The following is a 20673-nucleotide window of genomic DNA, read 5'->3' as shown; positions in this document are numbered from 1 at the left end:
TTATGTGATGAGTGTGTTATGTGATGAGTCTGTTATGTGTTGAGTGTGTTTGTGTCAAGTTAATGAACTAAATGTTGTTATGTTGATTGAAGAAAATACGCTTTATGTTTCAAATTGTTATGAATTGGTTTGTAAACTATTCTGAAATGTTTTAAGTAAGGTTTGATGTATGCATACATCTTTCAAAAATTTTCTTTTCCGCACAGAGGTTTTATGGTCATGTTAGTGTGGTAATACCTTCATCGGTTGAGGGTGTTACATTCGGTGTTAGGTACATACACATTGACTGAGATTGCCAGCGAGTATACATGTTTATATGTTGCATTTATTTGGCATTATTATGTGGCATGATATATGTTTTACCGCTTTCTATATTCATATATCATGTTCACATACACGTTGAGCCTATACCTTTTTATACCTGATTATAGATCCGCTCAGCTCTATACTCGATTGTCTGTCACTGAGAGTACCGCGATGGTGGGGACATGTATGTCTGACTACTCTGGTGTAATAGACGAGTGTGGTTGCACCCAGAGGTTGATCTGTGCGGTGGCAGCACTCATGTGGCGCCGGTACTGAGCTTGACTTTTCAGATGACCCTTTACCAGTCATCATGTTGCATGCATCATATACATATGTTTACTCATGTTTATATACTGGGCGTTAGCGCTCACGTCCTAGTTGTTATCTTGGACACCCTATTCCAAGGGGCAGGTCGCAGGATGGACGGAGCCGGTAGTTCGAGGCAGGATTAGAGAGCCGAAGCCTGTCAGGGGATTTTATACAGCAAGATTTGTTTAGCTGTATAATGTTTACTTTTAAAGTTCTTCGATATGGTTGTATCACTACAGTATTAAGCCTGAACTTGTTTTACTAAGCTGATATGTAAATTATGGATTAGTAAAACAAGTTCAGGCTTAATACTGTAGTGATACAACCATATCGAAGAACTTTAAAAGTAAACATTATACAACTAAACAAATCCTGCTGTATAAAATCCCCTGACAGGCTCCGGCTCTTTAGTCCTGCCTCAAACTACCGGCTTCATCCATCCTGCGACTGCCCCATGGAATAGGGTATCCAAGATAACAACTAGGACGTGAGCGCTAACGCCCAGTACATAAACATGAGTAAACATATGTATATGATGCATGCAACATGATGACTGGTAAAGGTGTTGGAAAACGTGTTCAGATCAATTAAGAATTGATACCCGGTGCAGCGAAAGTTTAAAAATTTTTATTTTTTCGATATGGAACAATTCCATATCATGGGTATCAAAACTTTACGATTAAATTATGTTGCAAGTAAAATAATAATAATCACAATTAATAATATTTTACCTCTTCAAGCAACGGCTTGATTATGGACACCAACAGAATTTAATCTGCTCTTCTTGTATATCCCGGGAACCGATGGCTTCACGATCAATCTCCGGAATAAGGTCCACGAACAGAAAACAGAAACCCTCTGATTGATTGCACTAGAAATCAATCAGATGTTTATCGAAGAGAATAAACAGATTTGATCTGTTAATTCGGAATGTAATTTTTCACAAAAATCACAGACCGAATTTTCTCTAAAGGGACAGAGGAATTTTCGAAAATTCCCCTTTAAAATATCTGTGTGATTTCGAAAATTTGCAAGAATGAATTGTATCAATTTTCGAACACTACACATGTATTTATAGATAATTTCTAGACTAGATTAAGTTATAATTATATTAGGACTCTAACTCCTTAGGGCCCACAATCCATAACTTAAGCCCAACAAGCCAAGCCCGTTGTTATAGAAATTAATATAAAATTCATCATGACTCCGATTGATAAACCGATTTCACCAATGTGTACAGAAACCATTTCTACACCTTTTAAAGTCAAGATAATTTTTCTGAATCCGAATTCAGTGATTTCCAAAAATGTCCATCCCTATGTCATTTTAGGAAATTCCACTCCCTTTTAGTTAAGAAGTCCAACTTCTCTTTCATTAAATTTAACTCTTTAAATTTAACTATCTCAACGGGGTTTAGTAATCCATTACTTGTGTGACCCTCAATGGTTCAGGGATACAGCTAGCCATGGGCTCACAACTCCTTGTGACTCGAAACAACAATTTTCAACTTGCCCAACGAATCATGGTAAGAGCGTCTAGCAACATCGCCCCATAATTCCCTAGGTATCACTGATAGTGCTTGCAAGAACCAGTAGATTTTAGTTAGCGTACAGTACGGTCCCTTCATCCATATATCCCAATCGAATCAACAACCATTGGTGCATCGAGAGTCTTTCGAGATTCGATAACTATGCATTACATCTTGGAGATCAAATAGTGACATCGCATGTGTTACTAGGAAAACCGAGTAACCTAAAACACATCATGTACTCTGGCCAGAGATTCGTCACACTAATATCTCCTCAGATCGCATAGGATATCCACACTCGCAAGTATGTGGTGAATCCTTGACAACAAAGTATCGACTCCTATATGTGTCATAACTGTACCCAATCCCGACACCTGATGACCCCAATAGAGTCGGTAAATGAGTCAAAGTACAGAACGAGCATATAAAGTCTCAATGATGTTTCAAGTAGTAAGGACTAATGGTGTACAACCAAAACCGACTTTATCCACTCGATAAGTGATAACCACTTGGAAAGTCCGAATAGGGTAGTTCGATCATTCATCATATGAATATCCATTTGCATGCTTTGAACATCTCCATGTCCAATACCAATGAAACATGGTACTTGGCATCACAAATGCTAGTCTCAATCTCGAGCGATCCTTATCCTTATTAGCGGACGGCTCAATTGACTAGGAACTGTTTAGAATATACAGTGACTATAAGATGTGTTTCATAATAGTGATCTCTCTTTATTCACTATCTCATCTTACTTACACTATAGTATATTCAAGGTCTTTATCAAAACATCAATAGTATATCACAATATAACAATATGAAGAAAGACAAAGAAAATGCCATTAATGAATGTAAATTATATTAAACAAAGATTGTTTATACATAGAGTCACAAAAACCCTTAGCCACAAGTTGGCTAACCAGGCACCCACTCTTTCAATTTCCCACTTTCCCTAAAGCCAACTAGTCACACTACGCAATCCCATTGCTTCGCGATGTTTGTCAAACAATGGTCCTGACAAGGGCTTAGTAAATGGATCAGCGATATTGTCTGTAGAGGCCACTCTCTCGACAGTGATGTCTCCTCTTTCCACAATCTCCCGGATGATGTGGTATTTCCTCAGTACGTGTTTGGATCTTTGATGAGACCTTGGTTCCTTTGCCTGAGCAACGGCACCAGTGTTATCGCAGTATACCAGAACTGGACCAACAGCTTCAGGAATTACGCCCAACTCTTGGACGAAATTCCTCATCCAAACGGCCTTTTTAGCAGCAGCTGATGCTGCAATGTATTCTTCCTCAGTGGTGGAATCCGCTGTGGTGTCTTGCTTGGAACTCTTCCAAGAGACAGCACCGCCATTGAGCATGAATACAAATCCAGAGGTTGACTTCGAGTCATCCACGTCGCTTTGGAATCTAGAGTCGGTATAGCCTTCCAATTTCAATTCTCTTCCTCCATAAACCATGAATATATTCTTAGTCCTTCTCAAGTACTTAAGAATATCCTTCACGACTTTCCAATGCATTTGACCGGGGTTGGCCTGATATCTGCTCGTGACACTCAGAGCAAAGGCTACATCCGGTCTGGTAGATATCATCCCAACATAATACTACCTATGGCTGATGCATATGGTATGTGTGTCATTTTCTCTATCTTTTTGTCAGTCTTGGGACACATAGACTTGGATAGAGAAACTCCATGACACATAGGTAGATGTCCTCTCTTGGACTCATCCATAGAAAACCTTTTCAATATGGTGTCGATGTAGGTTGCTTGAGTGAGTCCTATCATTCTCTTAGATCTATCTCTATAGATCTGTATCCCTAGAATATAGGATGCCTTGAAAGAGTGGGTGCCCAGTGAGCCAACTTGTGGCTATGGGCTTTGATGACTCTTTGTACAAACGATCTTTTGTTTAATATAATTTACACTTTTATTAATGGCAATGACTTTATCTTTCTTCATATTGTTATATTATGATATACTATTGTTGTTTTGATAAAGACCTTGAATATACTATAGTGTATGTAAGATGTGGTAGAACATGGGGATGTCTATCATGAAATACATCTTATAGTCACTGTATATTCTAAACTGTTCCTAGTCGATTGAGCCGTCCGATAATAAGGATAAGGATCGCTCGAGTTTGAGACTAGCATTTGCGATGCGGAGTACCACGTTTCATTGGTAGGGAACATGGAGATGTTCGAAGCATGCAAATGGATATTCATAGGATGAATAATCGAACTACCCTATGCGGACTTTCCAAGTGGTTATCACTTATCGAGTGGATAAAGTCCGCGGTTTTGGTTGTACACCATTAGTTCTTACTACTTGAAACATCATGGAGACTCTATATGCTAGTACTGTGCTTTGACTCGTTTACCGACTCTATGGGGGTCATCAGGTGTCGGGATTGGGTACAGTTACAACACATATAGGAGTCGATGCATTGTTGTCAAGGATTCACCACATACTTGCGAGTGTGGATATCCTATGCGATCTGAGGAGATATTAGTGTGACGAATCTCTGGCCAGAGTACTTGATGTGATTTAAGAAATGGTTTCTTAGTAGCACATGCGATGTCACTAATTTGATCTTCAAGATGTATTGCATAGTTATCGAATCTTGAGCGACTCTCGATATACCAATGGTTGTTGATTCGATCGGGATATATGGATGAAGGGACCGTACTGTACGCGAACCAAAATCTACTGGTTCTTGTAGGCACTATCAGTGATACCTAGGGAATCATGGGGCGATGTTGCTAGGCGCTTTACCATGATTCGTTGGGCAAGTCGGAAATCGTTGTTCCGAGTCACAAGGAGTTGTGAGCCCACGGCTAGCTGTATCCCTGAACCATTGAGGGTCACACAGTGTAATGGAGTTTTAATCCCCGTTGAGATAGTTGAATTTAAAGAGTTAAATTCAATGAATAAAGAAGTTGGACTTCTTAAATAAGAGTAAGGGAGTAGGATTTCCTAAAATGACATAGGGATGTACATTTTTGGAAACCACTGAATTCGGATTCAGGAAAATTTATCTTGACTTTAAAATGTGCAGAAATGGTTTCTGTGCACATTGGTAAAATCGGTTTATCAATCGGAGTCACGATGAATTTTATATTAATTTCTGAACATGCGGGCTTTGCTTGTCGGGCCTCAACTTATGACTAATGGGCCCTAAGGTGTTAGTGGCCTGCATTATAAATAAGTTATTACAGTACAGAAATTACACACAACAGGTCATAATTTAAGAGACAGTTTTTCGAAAACCCTAGCTCTCTCTCAAATATTTCGGCCGCCCCCCTCCCTTCTCTGCGTGAGAAATTCCGGTCTGTGATTTTGAATTGCAGTCTGGAATAGCGAATCAAATTCGTTTATTCTCTTCGTAGAAAACTTCTGATAGATTTTCTAGTGCAATCTATCAGAGGGATTAAACCTCCATTCGTGGACCTGATTGAAGGACAGAATATACATCAGTTCCAGGGAGATACAAGAAGCGCAGAGAAATCTGTGTGGTGTCCAATAATCTCGCTTCGAGATTGAAGGTAAAAATTACATAACAGTTATTTAATTTTTACACACACAAATAATTTAATCGTAAACGGTTGATACCCACACTATGGAATTGTTCCATAATAAAATTTTTAAACTTTCGCTGCACCGGGTATCAATCGTGATTGATCTGAACGCCAGTTTTCCAACAGTGGTATCAGAGCCAGGTTGCTCAGATCAAACGATTAAATTAATCGATTGTACAAAAAATTTTTGAGTCTTGTTTTTTTAAAACAAAATAAATATTTTAAATAAAAAAAAAAAATTTCGGGCAAAACCCGGGCAGCGATTGGATCGCTGCCCGGTGGGGCAGCGACGGTCGCTGCCCCGGGCGGCGCACGGCGCCGCCCAAAGGGGGCGCACAGCGCCGCCCACGGCGGCGCACGTCGCCGCCCAGGGGCGGCGCTCAGCGCCGCCAGGGCAGCGCAGAGCGCTGCGCAGGGCAGCGCTCGGCGCTGCCCAGGGGAGCGCACGGCGCCGCCCAGGGGCGGCGCCAGGCGCCGCCAGGGCAGCGATTGTCACTGCCCTAAAGGGGCAGCCGGGCTGCCCCGGCCCGCGCCCACGGGTGCGGGCCAGCCCGGGAGTGTCCCGGGCGGCCCGCGGGAAAAATTATTTTTTTTATTTTATTTAAATTAATTTTAATCTGTTAAAATTTTATTTTTGGTCCGGTCAAAAATTGTTTTTGATTGGTTCACGAGGCATCGGATCGAATTGTTCGAGTCCGAAAATTTTAAAATTGATTTTTGGATAAATTTGAATTTTTGGAAAATTTTAATATTTTATCCTTAAATTGAATTTTGAAATCAATTATTTTTGGTACAATTGATGATAAGATTTGATCTTATGTATATATTAAGTAAAATATGATTTTATCTATAAAATTAGATTCTGTAGATAAAATATGATTTTATTTAATAAAAGGTAAAATATGATTTTATATGTAAAATATGATTTTATATATAAAATATGATTTTATCCTGTTTAAATTTAAATTGCCATATGCATGATATCCAATAAATTAATTTTGAATTAAATGTTATTGGATAAGGATGATCGATTGCCATGACCAATTTTGTAGGTGTATGTTAGGAATTTACATTTGTTTTATTGTTGTTGGTTTTATTAATGGGCCTGGTTTATGGCCCAATATGAATGTCATATGTAATAAAAGTGGGCTTGGTTTATGGCCCGTTCCCACCCCTAAAATGTATCCCCTACTTGTCATTGCTATTTATTGTAAATACATTAGATTTAGTGGGAGATCAAGATTTGAAGATGGTGGGCCCAGCAGACAATAAAGACGAAGAAATGTAAATTGGAAGCTAATGTAATAGGATTGCATTGCATACTGCATATTACCTAGGATTGGACTAAGACTCGTGATTGGCAACCACGAGTCAATTAGAAATGGAATCGATCATCCTATATATAATATATGATATTATGATTGTATGCATGTTTTAGACATAATTGTATGAATCCGGCAAGCATACAATAAATTGAAAAATGATGAGACAAATTTTCATAATTAAAAATCTCTCATTTTAAATATGATTTAAAATTGATATCAAGATAAATAAAGGAAATTTAAATTTGTTTAAATGTTCCTACCTTCCATCAACGGTCATTGTATGTGATGCTACCCGCGGATACGGTCCGGCTCATATTATTGGGGGGGCCCGTCCGTCGGAAAGCTGTACATTGGATCGACAAATGTTGTAAGTTGGGTGGAACTCCCATGGGATCGGCTCATATTATTGGGGGATCCACATGGCGACCGTCCATCACAACTTAATATTGATGGGTCATCTTGACATGTCACTTTAAACGGCGTCATATTATTGGGCCCTTATTGGACATGAGGTAAACACATGGGGGTTGCTTTGGAAGCAATTGGGCTCTACCTTTTGAGAATTATGGTTGGCTGATATTATTCGGGACCATAAGTTTGTCAATTGGACTCCATGTTCTCACTAAGGAAAAAGTTTCCCGTTTTCACTAGAGGGTAGTGAAATCGTTAAAATAGTGGGAGTGAGATTCATAAAATTAAATTCGCCTATTTTATGTCTTAGTAAATTGCTTAAACAATCATTGATATATGTCTGTTTTTCTTTTCAGTATTTCATACAATGAATTCGCGTAATCCATTATTCTCGATCCTCGAACAAAACAAGTTAACTGGCGCAAACTATACGGAATGGTTCCGGAAGTTGAAGATTGTCTTGACTTCGGAGAAGATGCTCTACGTGTTAGAGAAATCACCTCCGAAGGAAGCACCAGCTGACGTAAGTCCGGAGGAATTGGTCAAACTTGATGCATGGTGGGACCATGACATCAAGACCAAATGCTATATGCAAGCCTCGATGTCTGATGAACTCCAGAGGCGATTTGAGGACACCGTGAATGCTGCTGACATTCACGCTCAACTCAAGGAACTTTTTGGGGCTCAATCGAGGGCTGAAAGGTTCGCTACTGTTAAGGAGCTGATGACGTGTCGCATGCGTGAAGGGACTTCGGTCCGTGATCATGGGGTACGAGTGATTTGGCTCATACAAAAGTTAGCGACCCTTGATTTGGTGTTGGAGCATGAACTCAACGTGGATTTACTGCTTCTGTCTCTTCCTTCTTCGTTTGACGGATTTGTGGTAAATTTTAATATGAACAAGATAGAGGCCACCCTTGAAGAGATGGTCAATATGCTTGTGACATATGAATCCACACTTAAGAAGGACAAGCCAGCTTTCTTGGTGGGCTCCTCATCTTCTGCTAAGAAGGGGCCAAGTATGAAGGGCAAGAAACGTTCTGCCCCACCCAAGAAAGTCGAGCCCGAGAAGAAGCACAAGACAAAGGCTTCAAACAATGGAAAATCCAAGGATGTTTGCCATTACTGCAAGAAGCCCGGTCATTGGAAGCGCAACTTCAAGGAATATCTAGAGCAGTTGGAAACTGCAAAGGGTATGTTCTATATTGAAATAAACATTTCACTTAATACTACTTCTTGGGTATTGGATACCGGATGTGAATCTCACATTTGCAATGATTTGCAGGCGATGACAAGAAGTCGCAGGCTTAGAATGGGTGAGACCCAGCTGAGGCTCGGGAATGGTTCCAGAGTTGAAGCTACAGCCATTGGAGATGTTTGTTTAATTTTGCAGAACGGTTTTAAGTTATTTTTAAGAGATGTTTTATTTGTTCCGGATTTAATTAAAAACATTATTTCTGTTTCTATGCTAGATAGAGATGGTTATTCTTGCAATTTTGTGAATGGGATTTGCAATATTTACAAGAATGAATGTTTGATTGGAAATGGACAACTTGAAAACGATCTATACAACTTAAAACTAAAAGACGTTCCAATAAATTATATTGATAAACCGGCGACAACAAACAAAAGGAAAATCGATAGTCAAAACCCGGCGAACCTTTGGCATGCTAGGCTAGGTCATATTTCCTCAAGGAGGATGAACAAGCTAGTGGGAGAGGGCATGTTTGATATGTCTGATATTAACTCTCTACCTACTTGTGAATCCTGTCTAAAAGGGAAAATGACTAAATCTCCTTTTAAGGGGAAGCCTGAGCGTAGTCAAAATCTGTTGGATTTGATCCATACAGATGTTTGTGGACCATTTAGAGTTGGGACTCAATATGGTCACACCTACTTCATTACCTTTACTGACGATTATTCAAGGTATGGGTATTTATATTTAATGAAATATAAGTCTGAAGCATTTGAAAAATTCAAAGAATTCAAGGCTGAAGTAGAAAACAAGCTAGGTAAAAGTATTAAAGCACTTCGATCGGATCGAGGTGGAGAATACTTAAGTACCGAGTTTTTGGACTATCTAAAAGAGAATGGGATTCTCTCTCAGTGGACTCCTCCTATGACACCACAGCTGAATGGTGTATCGGAGCGTCATAATCGAACTTTGTTGGACATGGTTCGTTCCATGATGAGCTTCACTGAGCTTTCACCTTCGTTTTGGGGCTATGCGCTTGAAACGGCGGTATTGTTGTTGAACAACGTCCACACTAAAGCAGTGGACAAAACACCATACGAGTTATGGAATGGCAAAGCTCCTAAGTATTCGTACTTGAGGATTTGGGGATGTCCTGCTTACGTGAAGCGGACAGTGGGAGATAAGTTGGATAGTCGATCCAGCTTATGTTATTTTGTAGGGTATCCGAAGAATTCAATCGGATATTATTTCTATTATCCTGCTGAAACAAAGGTGTTTGTTTCTAGGAATGCCACCTTCTTGGAGAAGGAGTTCTTATTGGATAAGAAAGGCGAGATGATGGAACTCGAAGAAGTTCGAGAAGAACCCGAAATACAAAATAACGATCCTACGCCTCAGGAACCATTACTGGACACGCCTGAACCTAGAAGATCCGAGAGGACTTCTAGACCTCCTGTTCGATATGGTCTTCTTCTTGAAGGGGATCAAGATGAACCCGACATTGGATGTGATCCAAGAAACTTCAAGGAAGCAATTTCTGATGCGGATTCAAATTTATGGCTTGAAGCTATGCAGTCTGAATTGGATTCAATGCATACAAACCAAGTTTGGTCTTTAGTAGATCCTCCTGATGGAATTGTTCCAATAGGGTGTAAATGGATCTACAAGAGAAAGCTTGGGCCTGATGGTAAGGTATTGACCTACAAGGCGCGATTGGTAGCGAAAGGTTACACTCAAAGACAAGGAGTTGACTATGATGAAAATTTTTCACCAGTTGCAATGTTCAAGTCCATAAGAATCCTTATTGCCATAGCTGCATGGTATGACTATGAGATATGGCAAATGGATGTGAAGACTGCTTTTCTTAATGGAGACATTAAGGAAGAAATCTATATGAAGCAGCCAGAGGGGTTCACATCCATGGGAAGCGAGCATAAGGTATGCAAGCTTCAGAGATCAATTTATGGTCTAAAACAAGCATCAAGAAGTTGGAACCAGAAATTTGATGAAACAATAAAAGATTTTGGTTTCATCAAGAACCCGGAGGAACCGTGCGTGTACAAGAAAGTAGTTAAGGATGCTGTGACATTCTTAGTACTTTATGTTGATGACATCCTACTCATTGGGAATGATGTAGGGATGTTGCAGTCAACAAAGATATGGCTATCAGGTAGATTCTCGATGAAGGATTTGGGTGAGGCATCCTACATTCTTGGGATACAGATCTATAGAGATAGATCTAAGAGAATGATAGGACTCACTCAATCAACCTACATCGACACCATATTGAAACGGTTTTCAATGGATGGGTCCAAAAGAGGACATCTACCCATGTGTCATGGAGTTTCTTTATCCAAGTCTATGTGTCCAAAGACTGATGCAGAGATAGAGAATATGACACATGTACCATATGCGTCAGCTATAGGTAGTATCATGTATGGGATGATATCTACCAGACCGGATGTAGCATTTGCTCTGAGTGTCACGAGCAGATATCAGGCTAATCCTGGTCAAATGCATTGGAAAGCCGTGAAGGACATTCTTAAGTACTTACGAAGGACTAAGAATATGTTCATGGTATATGGAGGACGAGATCTGAAATTGGAAGGCTATACCGACTCTAGCTTCCAAAGTGACGTGGATGACTCGAAGTCAACCTCTGGATTTGTGTTCATGCTCAATGGCGGTGCTGTCTCTTGGAAGAGTTCCAAGCAGGACACCACAGCGGATTCCACCACTGAGGCTGAATACATTGCAGCATCAGCTGCTGCTAAAGAGGCCGTTTGGATCAGGAAGTTCGTCCAAGAGTTGGGCGTCATTCCTGAATTTGTTGGTCCAGTCCCGGTGTACTGTGACAACACGGGTGCCGTTGCTCAAGCAAAGGAACCAAGGTCTCATCAAAGATCCAAACACGTACTGAGGATATACCACATCATCCGGGAGATTGTGGAAAGAGGAGACATCACTGTCGAACGAGTGGCCTCTGCAGACAATATCGCTGATCCGCTTACTAAGCCCTTGCCAGGACCATTGTTTGACAAACATCGCGAAGCAATGGGTCTACGTAGTATGACTAGTTGGCTATAGGGCAAGTGGGAGATTGAAAGAGTGGGTGCCCAGTGAGCCAACTTGTGGCTATGGGCTTTGATGACTCTTTGTACAAACGATCTTTTGTTTAATATAATTTACACTTTTATTAATGGCAATGACTTTATCTTTCTTCATATTGTTATATTATGATATACTATTGTTGTTTTGATAAAGACCTTGAATATACTATAGTGTATGTAAGATGTGGTAGAACATGGGGATGTCTATCATGAAATACATCTTATAGTCACTGTATATTCTAAACTGTTCCTAGTCGATTGAGCCGTCCGATAATAAGGATAAGGATCGCTCGAGTTTGAGACTAGCATTTGCGATGCGGAGTACCACGTTTCATTGATAGGGAACATGGAGATGTTCGAAGCATGCAAATGGATATTCATAGGATGAATAATCGAACTACCCTATGCGGACTTTCCAAGTGGTTATCACTTATCGAGTGGATAAAGTCCGCGGTTTTGGTTGTACACCATTAGTCCTTACTACTTGAAACATCATGGAGACTCTATATGCTAGTACTGTGCTTTGACTCGTTTACCGACTCTATGGGGGTCATCAGGTGTTGGGATTGGGTACAGTTACAACACATATAGGAGTCGATGCATTGTTGTCAAGGATTCACCACATACTTGCGAGTGTGGATATCCTATGCGATCTGAGGAGATATTAGTGTGACGAATCTCTGGCCAGAGTACTTGATGTGATTTAAGAAATGGTTTCTTAGTAGCACATGCGATGTCACTAATTTGATCTTCAAGATGTATTGCATAGTTATCGAATCTTGAGCGACTCTCGATATACCAATGGTTGTTGATTCGATCGGGATATATGGATGAAGGGACCGTACTGTACGCGAACCAAAATCTACTGGTTCTTGTAGGCACTATCAGTGATACCTAGGGAATCATGGGGCGATGTTGCTAGGCGCTTTACCATGATTCGTTGGGCAAGTCGGAAATCGTTGTTCCGAGTCACAAGGAGTTGTGAGCCCACGGCTAGCTGTATCCCTGAACCATTGAGGGTCACACAGTGTAATGGAGTTTTAATCCCCGTTGAGATAGTTGAATTTAAAGAGTTAAATTCAATGAATAAAGAAGTTGGACTTCTTAAATAAGAGTAAGGGAGTAGGATTTCCTAAAATGACATAGGGATGTACATTTTTGGAAACCACTGAATTCGGATTCAGGAAAATTTATCTTGACTTTAAAATGTGCAGAAATGGTTTCTGTGCACATTGGTAAAATCGGTTTATCAATCGGAGTCACGATGAATTTTATATTAATTTCTGAACATGCGGGCTTTGCTTGTCGGGCCTCAACTTATGACTAATGGGCCCTAAGGTGTTAGTGGCCTGCATTATAAATAAGTTATTACAATACAGAAATTACACACAACAGGTCATAATTTAAGAGACAGTTTTTCGAAAACCCTAGCTCTCTCTCAAATATTTCGGCCGCCCCCCTCCCTTCTCTGCGTGAGAAATTCCGGTCTGTGATTTTGAATTGCAGTCTGGAATAGCGAATCAAATTCGTTTATTCTCTTCGTAGAAAACTTCTGATAGATTTTCTAGTGCAATCTATCAGAGGGATTAAACCTCCATTCGTGGACCTGATTGAAGGACAGAATATTCATCAGTTCCAGGGAGATACAAGAAGCGCAGAGAAATCTGTGTGGTGTCCAATAATCTCGCTTCGAGATTGAAGGTAAAAATTACATAACAGTTATTTAATTTTTACACACACAAATAATTTAATCGTAAACGGTTGATACCCACACTATGGAATTGTTCCATAATAAAATTTTTAAACTTCCGCTGCACCGGGTATCAATCGTGATTGATCTGAACGCCAGTTTTCCAACATGCCTCACCCAAATCCTTCATCGAGAATCTACCTGATAACCATATCTTTATTGACTGCAACATCCCTATGTCATTCCCAATGAGTAGGATGTCATCAACATAAAGCACTAAGAACGTCACCGCATCCTTAACTACTTTCTTTTACACGCACGGTTCCTCCGGGTTTTTGATGAAACCAAATTCCTTTATTGTTTCATCAAATTTCTGGTTCCAACTTCTTGATGCTTGTTTGAGACCATAAATTGATCTCTGAAGCTTGCATACCTTATGCTCGCTTCCCATGGATGTGAATCCCTCGGGCTGGATCATATAGATTTCTTCCTTAATGTTTCCATTAAGAAATGCAGTCTTCACATCCATTTGCCATATCTCATAGTCATACCATGCTGCTATGGGAATAAGGATTCTTATGGACTTGAACATTGCGACTGGTGAAAAAGTTTCATCATAGTCAACTCCTTGTCTTTGAGTATAACCTTTTGCTACCAATCGTGCCTTGTAGGTAAGTACCTTACCATCAGGCCCAAGTTTTCTTTTGTAGATCCATTTACACCCTATTGGAACAATTCCATCGGGAGGATCTACTAAAGACCAAACTTGGTTTGTATGCATCGAGTCTATTTCCGACTGCATAGCTTCAAGCCATAAATTAGAATCCGCATCAGAAATTGCTTCCTTGAAGTTTTTTGGATCACATCCAATGTCGTGTTCACTTTGATATCCTTCAAGAAGAAGACCATATCGAATAGGAGGTCTAAAAGTCCTCTCGGATCTCCTAGAAATAGGCGTGTCCGTTGTAGGTTCTTGAGGTGTGGGATCGTTATTTTGTATCTCGGGTTCTTCTCGAATTTCTTCGAGTTCCATCATCTTGCCTTTCTTATCTAATAAGAACTCCTTCTCCATGAAGGTGGCATTCCTCGAAACAAACACTTTTGTTTCAGTAGGATGATATAAATAATATCCGATTGAATTCTTCGGATATGCTACAAAATAACATAAGGTGGATCGACTATCCAACTTATCTCCCACTGTTTGCTTCACGTAAGCAAGACATCTCCAAATCCTTAAGTACGAATACTTAGGAGCTTTGCCATTCCATAACTCGTATGGAGTTTTATCTACTGCTTTAGTGTGGACATTTTTCAACAACAATACCGCCGTTTCAAGCGCATAGCCCCAAAACGAAGGTGAGAGCTCAGTGAAGCTCATCATAGATCAAACCATGTCCAACAAAGTTCGATTACGACGCTCCGAGACACCATTCAGCTGAGGTGTCATAGGAGGAGTCCACTGAGAGAGAATCCCATTCTCTTTTAGATAGCTCAAAAACTCGGTACTTAAGTATTCTCCACCTCGATCCGATCGAAGTGCTTTAATACTTCTACCTTGTTTGTTTTCTACTTCAGCCTTGAATTCTTTGAACTTTTCAAATGATTCAGACTTATATTTCATTAAATATAAATACCCATACCTCGAATAATCATCAATAAAGGTAATGAAGTAGGTGTGACCAAATTTAGTACCGATACTAAATGGTCCACAAACATCTGTATGGATCAAATCCAATAGATTTTGACTACGCTCAGGCTTTCCTTTGAAAGGAGATTTAGTCATTTTTCCTTTTAGGCAGGACTCACAAGTAGGTAGAGAGTTAATATTAGACATATCAAACATGCCCTCTCCCACTAGCTTGTTCATCCTCCTTGAGGAAATATGACCTAGCCTAGCATGCCAAAGGTTTGTCGGGTTTTGACTATCGATTTTCCTTTTATTTGTTGTTACCGGTTTATTAACATAATTAATTGGAACGTCTTTTAATTTTAAGTTATATAGATCGTTTTTAAATTGTCCATTTCAAATCAAACATTCATTCTTGTAAATATTGCAAATCCCATTCGCAAATTTTCAAGAAATATCTTCTCTATCAAGAATAGAAAAAGAAATAATGTTTTAATGAAATCTTGGTACAAATAAAAACATCTCTCTCAAAATATAGCTTAAAATTGTTTTTGCAAAATTAAACAAATGTTTTCCATAGCTTTTGGATTCAAGTCTGGAACCATTCCCGAGCCTTAACTGGGTCTCACCCATCCTAAGCTTACGACTTCTTGTCATCATCTGCAACTCATTGCAAATGTGAGATCTACATCTGGTATCCAATACCCAAGAAATAGTATTAAGTGAAACATTTATAAAATATATCCTTTGTAGTTCGTAACTACTCGATATACATTCTTTGCAGTTGCGCTTCCAGTAACCGGGTTTCTTGCAGTGATGGCAAACGTATTTAGACTTGTCCATCTTTGCATGTAACATTTGGCCTTGAGATCATGGTCCTACCATTCCTCTAGCTCGGCCAACCTTTCCGAAGTTACATCAGCCGGGGCTGTTTTCGGAGGAGCCTTTTCTAACACTTAGAAAATCTTTTCCGAGCTCAGGACAATCTTAACTTATGAAACCATTCCGTATAGTTTGCGCCAGAAAGTTTGTTTTGTTCGAGAATTGAAACATGTGGATTACGAAGATTCATCATAATGATATACTGAGATGAAACAGACAATAATCGATGATTGCTTAATTAATTTACTAAGACATAAAATATGGCAAAATTTATTTTATGAATTTCACTCCCACTATTTTAACGGTTTCACTACCCTCTAGTGAAAACGGGAAACTAGTTTTCTTAGTGGGAACATGGAGTTCAATTGACAAACTATAGTCCCGAATAATATCAGCCAACCATAATTTTCAAAAGGTAGAGCCCAATTGCTTCCAAAGCAACCCCCATGTTTTTACCTCATGTCCAATAAGATCCCAATAATATGACGTCGTTTATTGTGACATGTCAAGATGACCCATCAATATTAAGTTGTGATGGACGGTCGCCATGTGGATCCCCAATAATATGAGCCAATCCCATGGGAGTTCCACCCAACTTACAACATGTGTCGATCCAATGTACAGCTTTCCGACGAACGGGCCCCCTCAATAATATGAGTCGGACCGTGCCCGCGGGTAGCATCTCATACATTGATCGTTGATGGAAGGTAGGAATATTTAAACAATATTTAAATTCCCTTTTATTTATCTTGATATCAATTTTAAATCATATTTAAAATGAGGGATTTTTAATTTTTGAAAATCTGTCTCATCATGCAATTTATGTATGCTTGCGGGATTCATACAATTTAGTCTAAACATGCATACATAAATAATATCATATATTATTTAAGGATGATCGATCCCATTATCTAATCGACCCGTGGTTGCCAATCACGAGTCTAAGTCCAATCCTAGGTGATATGCAAGTATGCAATGCAATCCTATTACATTGAGCTTCCATTTACATTTCTTCGGTCTTTATCGTCTGCTGGGCCCACCATTATCTTCAAATCTTTATCTCCCACTAAGTCTAACAAATTTACAATAAATTTCGATGACAAGTAGGGGATACATATTTAAGGGGTGGGAACGGGCCATAAACCAAGCCCGCTTTTATTACAAATGACAATTCAAATTTGGGCTATAAACCAAGCCCATTAATAAAACCCAACAACAATAAAACCAAATGTAAATTACCTAACATACACCTAAAACATTGGTCATGGCAATCGATCATCCTTTTATCCAATAATTAATTTAATAATTAAAACATTGGATAACATGCAATGACATCATAATTAAAAGATAAAATCATATTTTATCTAATACATTCATAAGATCATATCTTATCATCAATTGTACTAAAATAATTAATTTTATAAAATCTAATTTAACGGATAAGATTTACAAATTTTCCAAAAATTCAAATTTATCCAAAAAATCAATTTTAAAAATTTCGGACTCAAACAATTTGATCCGATGCCTCGTGGACCAATCAAAAAAAATTTTCGATCGGATCAAAAACTAAAATTTCAAAATATTAAAATTTTAATTAAAAAATAAATTTTAATTTTTTCGGGCTGCCCAGGACAATCCCGGGCAGCCCGCGCCCCAAAATGGGGGCCGGGCAGGGCAGCCCGTCGCTGCCTCGCTCTGCCCTGGGCAGCGATGGGCTCGTTTGCCCTTGGGCAGCGACGATCGCTGCCCGATGTGCCCATTAAATTTTAATTTAAACTTTTGTTTTTGTTTCAAAAACCAGAGGCCAAAAATTTTGTACAATCGATTAATTTAATCGTTTGATCTGAGCAACCTGGCTCTGATACCACTGTTTGAAAACGTGTTCAGATCAATTAAGAATTGATACCCGGTGCAGCGGAAGTTTAAAAATTTTTATTTTTTCGATATGGAACAATTTCATATCATGAGTATCAAAACTTTACGATTAAATTATGTTGCAAGTAAAATAATAATAATCACAATTAATAATATTTTACCTCTTCAAGCAACGGCTTGATTATGAACACCAACAGAATTTAATCTGCTCTTCTTGTATATCCTGGGAACCGATGGCTTCACGATCAATCTCCGGAATAAGGTCCACGAACAGAAAATAGAAACCCTCTGATTGATTGCACTAGAAATCAATCAGATGTTTATCGAAGAGAATAAACAGATTTGATCTGTTAATTTGGAATGTAATTTTTCACAAAAATCACAGACCGAATTTTCTCTAAAGGGACAGAGGAATTTTCGAAAATTCCCCTTTAAAATATCTGTGTGATTTCGAAAATTTGCAAGAATGAATTTTATCAATTTTCGAACACTACACATGTATTTATAGATAATTTTTAGACTAGATTAAGTTATAATTGTATTAGGACTCTAATTCCTTAGGGCCCACAATCCATAACTTAAGCCCAACAAGCCAAGCCCGTTGTTATAGAAATTAATATAAAATTCATCATGACTCCGATTGATAAACCGATTTCACCAATGTGTACAGAAACCATTTCTGCACCTTTTAAAGTCAAGATAATTTTTCTGAATCCGAATTCAGTGATTTCCAAAAATGTCCATCCTTATGTCATTTTAGGAAATTCTACTCCCTTTTAGTTAAGAAGTCCAACTTCTCTTTCATTAAATTTAACTCTTTAAATTTAACTATCTCAACGGGGTTTAGTAATCCATTACTTGTGTGACCCTCAATGGTTCAGGGATACAGCTAGCCGTGGGCTCACAACTCCTTGTGACTCGGAACAACAATTTCCGACTTGCCCAATGAATCATGGTAAGAGCGTCCAGCAACATCGCTCCATGATTCCCTAGGTATCACTGATAGTGCCTGCTAGAACCAGTAGATTTTGGTTAGCGTACAGTACGGTCCCTTCATCCATATATCCCGATCGAATCAACAACCATTGGTGCATCGAGAGTCGTTCGAGATTCGATAACTATGCATTACATCTTGGAGATCAAATAGTGACATCGCATGTGTTACTAGGAAAACCGAGTAACCTAAAACACATCATGTACTCTAGCCAGAGATTCGTCACACTAATATCTCCTCAGATCGCATAGGATATCCACACTCGCAAGTATGTGGTGAATCCTTGACAACAAAGCATCGACTCCTATATGTGTCATAACTGTACCCAATCCCGACACCTGATGACCCCAATAGAGTCGTTAAACGAGTCAAAGTACAGTACTAGCATATAGAATCTCAATGATGTTTCAAGTAGTAAGGACTAATGGTGTACAACCAAAACCGCGGACTTTATCCACTCGATAAGTGATAACCACTTGGAATGTCCGAATAGGGTAGTTCAATCATTCATCATATGAATATCCATTTGCATGCTTTAAACATCTCCATGTCCATTACCAATGTAACATGATATTTGGCATCACAAATGCTAGTCTCAATCTCGAGCGATCCTTATCCTTATTAGCGGACGGCTCAATTGACTAGGAACTGTTTAGAATATACAGTGACTATAAGATATGTTTCATAATAGTGATCTCTCTTTATTCACTATCTCATCTTACTTACACTATAGTATATTCAAGGTTTTTATCAAAACATCAATAGTATATCAAAATATAACAATATGAAGAAAGACAAAGAAAATGCCATTAATGAATGTAAATTATATTAAACAAAGATTGTTTATACATAGAGTCACAAAAACCCTTAGCCACAAGTTGGCTAACCGGGCACCCACTCTTTCAAAAGGTTCATCTGAAAAGTCATGCTCAGTACCGGCGCCACATGAGTGCTGCCACCACACGGATCAACCTTTGGGTGCAACCACACTCGTCTAGTACACCAGAGTAGTTAGACATACATGACCCTGCATGGAATCACCTACTAACTGGCAACTAATAGCATGCATTAAACTTAATACAGCAAAATTCTTAACAGAGTAAAAACGTGCGGAAACATTATCCATAATTTACATATCAGCTTATTAAAACAAGTTCAGGCTTAATATTGTAGTGATACAACCATATCGAAGAACTTTAAAAGTAAACATTATACAGCTAAACAAATCCTGCTGTATAAAATCCCCTGGTAGGCTCCGGCTCTCTAGTCCTGCCTCAAACTACCGGCTCCGTCCATCCTGCGACCTGCCCCATGGAATAGGGTGTCCAAGATAACAACTAGGACGTGAGCGCTAACGCCCAGTACATAAACATGAGTAAACATATGTATATGATGCATGCAACATAATGACTGGTAAAGGATCATCTGAAAAGTCATGCTCAGTACCGGCACCACATGAGTGCTGCCACCGCACGGATCAACCTCTGGGTACAACCACACTCGTCTAGTACACCAGAGTAGTCAGACATACATGTCCCCGCCGTCGCGGTACTCTCAGTGACAGACTATCGAGTATAGAGCTGAGCGGCTCTATAATCAGGTATAACAAGGTATAGGCTCAACGTGTATGTGCACATGATATATGAATATAGAAAGCGGTAAAACATACATCATGCCACATAATAATGCCAAATAAATGCAACATATAAATATGTATACTCGCTAGCAATCTCAGTCAATGTGTATGTACCTAACACCGAAGTCTGAACTAAACTAGAAGAAGACAACCCCTAGCTGTCCTAGGTCAACTCCCGACCCGACCTGGTCTCAAGCCTGA

This window comes from Henckelia pumila, chromosome 1, assembly GCF_033568475.1.
Source record: "Henckelia pumila isolate YLH828 chromosome 1, ASM3356847v2, whole genome shotgun sequence".
NCBI lineage: Eukaryota > Viridiplantae > Streptophyta > Magnoliopsida > Lamiales > Gesneriaceae > Henckelia > Henckelia pumila.
This window is presented reverse-complemented; position numbering follows the sequence as displayed.